General features: G+C 40.4%; 1 protein-coding gene across 3 annotated transcripts in view; it reads right to left on the bottom strand.

Moving 5' to 3' along the window:
- RNF38 (ring finger protein 38) overlaps positions 1-5,504 on the bottom strand; it is a 60,513-nt gene that overhangs the window by 48,602 nt on the left and 6,407 nt on the right. Inside the window, exon 1 of one of the 3 annotated variants that reach the window (XM_009275877.1) lies at positions 834-1,030. The exons of the other annotated variants lie outside the window; for them this stretch is intronic. The gene's annotated coding sequence lies outside the window, so the exon portion shown is untranslated. Of the gene's footprint in view, positions 1-833; positions 1,031-5,504 lie in introns of those variants that run through there. 3 annotated transcript variants of the gene reach the window in all.

Below are 5,504 nucleotides of genomic sequence, written 5' to 3'. Positions count from 1 at the left end.
GGAAAGCTGCCTGGCAGAAAAGGACCTGGGGGTGTTGGTCGACAGCCGGCTGAATATGAGCCAGCAGTGTGCCCAGGGTGGCCAAGAAGGCCAATAGCACCCGGGTGGCCAGCAGGAGTAGGGAAGTGATTGTGCCCCTGTACTCAGCACTGGTGAGGCTGCACCTCGAATACCGCGTTCGGTTTTGGGCCGCTCACTACAAGAAAGACATTGAGGTGCTGGAGTGTGTCCAAAGAAGAGCAATGAAGCTGGTGAAGGATCTAGAGCACAAGTCCTATGAGGAGTGGCTGAGGGAACTGGGGTTGTTTAGCCTGAAGAAAAGGAGGCTGAGGGGAGACCTTATCACTCTCTACAACTACCTGAAAGGAGGTAGCGAGGTGAATGTTGGTCTCTTTTCCCATGTAACAAGCGATAGGACGAGAGGAAATGGCCTCAAGTTGCACCAGGGGAGGTTTAGATTGGATATTAGGAAATATTTCTTCACCGAAAGGATTGTCAAGCATTGGAACAGGCTGCCCAGGGAAGTGGTTGAGTCCCCATCCCTGGAGGTATTTAAAAGACGTGTAGATGTGGTGCTTAGGGACATGGTTTAGTGGTGGACTTGGTAGTGTTCGGTTAACAGTTGGACTCGATCTTAAGGGTCTTAAATGATTCTATGATTCTTTTTAAAGCTCATCATATTTAGGCTATGCATTACATATTACAGAGTACTTGTTTTAAACCTACATGGGCCATTTCATTTTTACTAACAGCTTGTATAAGTTAATAGAGTTGTTTTAAAAAGCTTTGGAAAAAAAAATTGTTCTTCTCTATTAGTTGGGATTTGAACACACCTTTTGCCCTCAGTAGCTTGTAGAACTTCATTTTTGCATGCATCAGACTCACCACAGGCCCTGTGAACATATTAACTGCTGCAACAGCGGCTGGTTCCTCTGCCCCTACAAAATACACATATTGGGAGGCTGTCATCTAAAAGAAGCCATCTAGACATGTATATAATCCTTATAATGGGATGTAATGGGTAGAGAACTCAGTTCTCTTAACGTAACTGACAAATTATGGGAGACAGCAAAACCAAGAAAGAATTGATACTTTCTGCTAAGTTAACCTAAAAGACGAATATGAAAAAACATTGCAGGTCCTCAGTTTCAAGAAACAGCTTATACTTGTGTAGATCTTTTAATTTACTTTAGAAAATAGGATTATTCTCACGCAAAGTCAGAGTAAGTTTTGTTAAAAAAACCCAAACAAACCACGTATCAGATTATATGTGAAGGAAAAAAAGCCTCACTTCCCCAAATGCACACAAATAAGCATGGTTTGCTGACTTCTCAAACCTCATGCCACATGTTTACTAAGGAGAAAAAAAGACATAAGAATTTAAAGCATGCAAGAAATTCAGTGAGATACGTACTTTTTTTATACAGTCACAAGCTCTGCCCTACGCTGAACAAAGTCACCATCACGGCTATGAACTGTTAAGTCACATTTCAACTACAGATATATGTAAACATCCACATATTGAAAGCAGAGCCAGAGAATACAGTGTACTAGGTCTCTGTATTTGAATTTGAGGAAGAGTGCTCTGACTGTTCTCTGATACAATAAGGAAACTGAGAATAAAGAGGAAGAAAGCTTCACATATGATCTCCAACCTATGCTCAGTAGAGATTCACATACAAAATGACCAAATGCATATTGGTCTTGCCAGGCTCTTTGTGTTCACATCTGAACGTTTTTCTCAAATCCATATTCATCCACTTGGAACCTTGCTATTCGTCTTCACAAGTTCCTTCCACAACATTATTTAAAATGAACACCTGTTCCTACTCTTTTATGTCTCCAATCTCTTCATTTCCCCTCTTGTTTTACATTCAGTTCCAATGTTTTCCCAACAGACTTAGACATAGAGGACACCAAAACAAAAATGCCCTCCCTCTGTACTTACCATCAAAATAGTTTCAAATATCTTTGCAAGATATTGATTTCTAAGAATCAGATTTTGAAAATACAGCTCATTAAAAAAGGTGTGGCATGTTGAATATTTTTGAAGAACAATTCCAACACAGATCATCTAAAGAAATAACCCGAATAAGGAAGAAAAGTTCTTAATTTTTGTCTAAAGAAAAGACAATCTCCTAAAGCTTTCATGAAGACTGCATGCATCTGCATGAAGACACAGCATCTGCTCAGCAGCACCTTAAGTTGTGCCATGAATGCTCTCATCCCTGCTCACAAAATGATTTACTCTTACTGCAGTGTGAAAGAAAAATTAGGCCAGTTCTGTCAGAAACAAACAGAGCTGGCAAAGACAGACCACAAGGCTAAGATAAAAGACTTTGGAGAAAGGATAGGGTTGAGTTCATGTAATTGCTGAGTTTGCCTAGGACAGAGGTGCTCACATATTTCAAGGGTAGGAACAGAATTGCAAGACTGAGAAGATGAAAGGGCAACTTAAACAGAAAGCAAGCAAAATAGAGCATATGTAGTGCTGCTCACATGAAACACCACACCTTTTTATAGTATCTGAGGTTGTAGTGGGAAATACAAAAAGCAATGTTATTGCAAGTTGAACCAGGAGGTAAAAAGTTTTAGGACAGCAAATCTGAAATGTGCTCACTGAGAACCAGGAACTGTGGACATGAAAGAGAGAAAGTCTCTATTTTTCTGAAAGGGGAAGAGCAAAGGCACTAGTCTTTTTACAGCTGGAATGCCCATAGAAGACACTAGGTGAGGCAGATTTATGCTGCTTAACTATATTTCTACCAGGTGAGGAACAGTTCCACCGCAATCCAGACAAACTTGCTGGACAGCAATCAGCAAAATGCTTAAGGTGCAAAAGGGCTTCCTTTCTTACTTTTGCCTTCCCACTATTTTTAAAGAGCTGCTGCCGTTAGCATTTTACTGCTGTTAAAAGACAAAAAAAGCCCTAGCTTTCGATGTTCTGGCAAACAGACATCAGTAGAGGGCACCAAAAAGCAAAGGAAGTTTCCTTGATCTTTCAAGAGCTTAGTAAGAGAGGAACCTACCCACTCCTAAGTGAACCTAAAGAGTAAAAACCATGAAAATCATCCTGTTAAATCAGAGACCTCGGCAAGCTTTGCCCACAACAGAATTTAAATACGTCGTATTAGATTATTTAACTTGATAGAGATGCTTACATAGAAAAGGAAACCACAAGCCGTATTTCTGCATGAACTGGTTAAGTCAAACCTGTATCTTTTCAGAAGTTTAAAGAATCAGTCCTCCAGTCAAAGCAACTCTCTGACTCAAAATAGGGAAAAAGAAATTTCACATCCTGCCTGTACCCTTACTCCTACCTTTCAAATCCCTCTGGGGCGGGGGGTGGTGGAGCTACATACAAAGGTTAAATGACAAAACCTTTAGAAGTCTAAGACTTGCTCTGTACAAATTCCCATTAGATTCACCAGCAATTTAGCCCACGTAGCTTCCATGGACAAACACATACAACAGCTTTGAAATGCAACAAGACTACAATTTAAGTTTCAACTCAGTTGTAGCCCTGAAGAAGTAACTTGTCTTCCTAACTGCACAAATTTTTATACTAAGAGCTTGCATAGAAACCATTTAATTCTTAAAGACTTTCTTAGTAAAGATTTGAAAACTTGACTTCATCAACATATCACTTTAAACCATATAAACCATATAAATTATCTCCTGTTATGTCAATAAACCATATTGAAAAAATGTATTTAGATAAGCTGATACATAAACTTCACAAATCACAACAGCACTGATGCCACCAATGTCCACTTCCAAGCCAAAACCATATCTTTCAGAAAAAGCAATTATATATTGACTCCCACACCACTGCAGGTGCAAAGCAAGGACTGATCAACTTGCAACTTCAATTTAGTACTTATTACACTTTTATTAAAAAAATCAAAGTCAACCAGATGTGTATCAAATAAAGTTTAATCTGCTCTATAAGTCAGGGAATGCCAAAGTAAGTTCACATAGGAGAATCTTGAGATCCCTGATTTATAAGCCCCTTTTATTTATATACCACTTCTTTTCTCACAACTTTTAAGATGTACGATCTCCTGGTAACAATTCCCTGGAAACCTTCTTCACACTGTTACTCTATGTATGCATAGTTTTTTTTCTTCCCCTAGACATTCAGTCATTAAGGAAGATCAATAACATTATCAACTTTCATTAGCCATTAAATCTGCCATAGCACCTATTTGTTCTCCTGTCTCATACTTAATCCTCCAACAACTGCACCCTCCTTTCTCTTACTGCACACATAAGTATCCAAATGGAGTTTTTTTCCTCTTTCTCAGAACAGTGAGTCTCTAATACCACTGCTGCAGTACCCCCTTAAAGGGAAAAAAAGGTTTGTATTTTTCATTCTTGTAGCGCTGCAAAGCAGTTAAGGAGTCTGTTGGGCCAGCAAATCACAAAATCCCCAGGATGTGGATAAATACCATAAATTCAGCAACTGAAACCAAAGCAGTTGCCTCAGTGGATGGCATTTAAGAACAAGCACGTCATCAGCAACACCTAATCAAGTAGTCAGCAACACTTGAATAAGGCAGACTATTAGCAGTCATGTTCATCTTACCATTCCAGTTGCCTCACTATGCATTTTAAGAACTTAACAGAACATATACATTTGCTCCAAATACTACCCTCAAAAATCTGTTTCAAAATGCACATGCTACACATTCATAAACATTCTCATGACTTACACTTCAATGAACTTCTGCATAAGGAATAACTAAATTACTTGCTATAAACAATTACAACTTAAAATGGATGCCTCCAGAAAACATCTCAATGCATAATCAGTTTTAAAATACACTTCTTGAGAAAACAAGAAGCATCTTTCTGGCCTAAGTGTAAAAAAATCCCCTTCATGTTATACAGCAGTAGGCATTAATTCACATATACTGAAAAATACTAACAAAATGCCCTAAAACGTATGCTTGCTAACATCAATGCTTCCTTGAACAGTTGTTCTTCCCAACTAACTTGACAGGATTAAAGACACCTAGAAACTCCGTTTTACTATAAGAATGGCAGGACAATCAGCTGTTCGGTGCTTCAGAAATACTTGCTACCTCCTTGCATGCAGCACATTGAACCCGTTTGTCTTCTTGAGGACAGCACACAGCAATTCAGTTCTGGGAAGTCAGCTGATTTTTAGGTTCCAGTTCTACCTTTTGTCAAAGCAGACAAAGCAATTTTAACAGGATCAGATGCGTATGTAGCCCGAATTAACCTCGCCGAGCTCTCGTCCACCTTGCAGGCCGCCCCACGTGGAAGCACGGCTTCCATGCAGGCACATGGGGCCGCCCGGGCTTCCCAGCGGCGACCTCACGCCCAGGCCGCGCCGTCTCCTTCTCTCTCTCCGTTTACATATGGCGGCCTAACAGAGCTGGGTCCGGCGCGAAGCCGCCCCGGGGCGCCCCCTTCCCCCCACTTTTGCTGTCGGGCTCAACGCTGATAAGCTGGGGGGGGCACCGGGCAGCACCGGT

Source organism: Aptenodytes forsteri, unplaced genomic scaffold (assembly GCF_000699145.1).
Source record: "Aptenodytes forsteri isolate BGI_AS27 unplaced genomic scaffold, ASM69914v1 Scaffold91, whole genome shotgun sequence".
In the NCBI taxonomy this organism is placed as follows: domain Eukaryota; kingdom Metazoa; phylum Chordata; class Aves; order Sphenisciformes; family Spheniscidae; genus Aptenodytes; species Aptenodytes forsteri.
The sequence above is the reverse complement of the archived record's forward strand: the minus strand, read 5'-3'. Positions and strand labels throughout refer to the sequence as shown.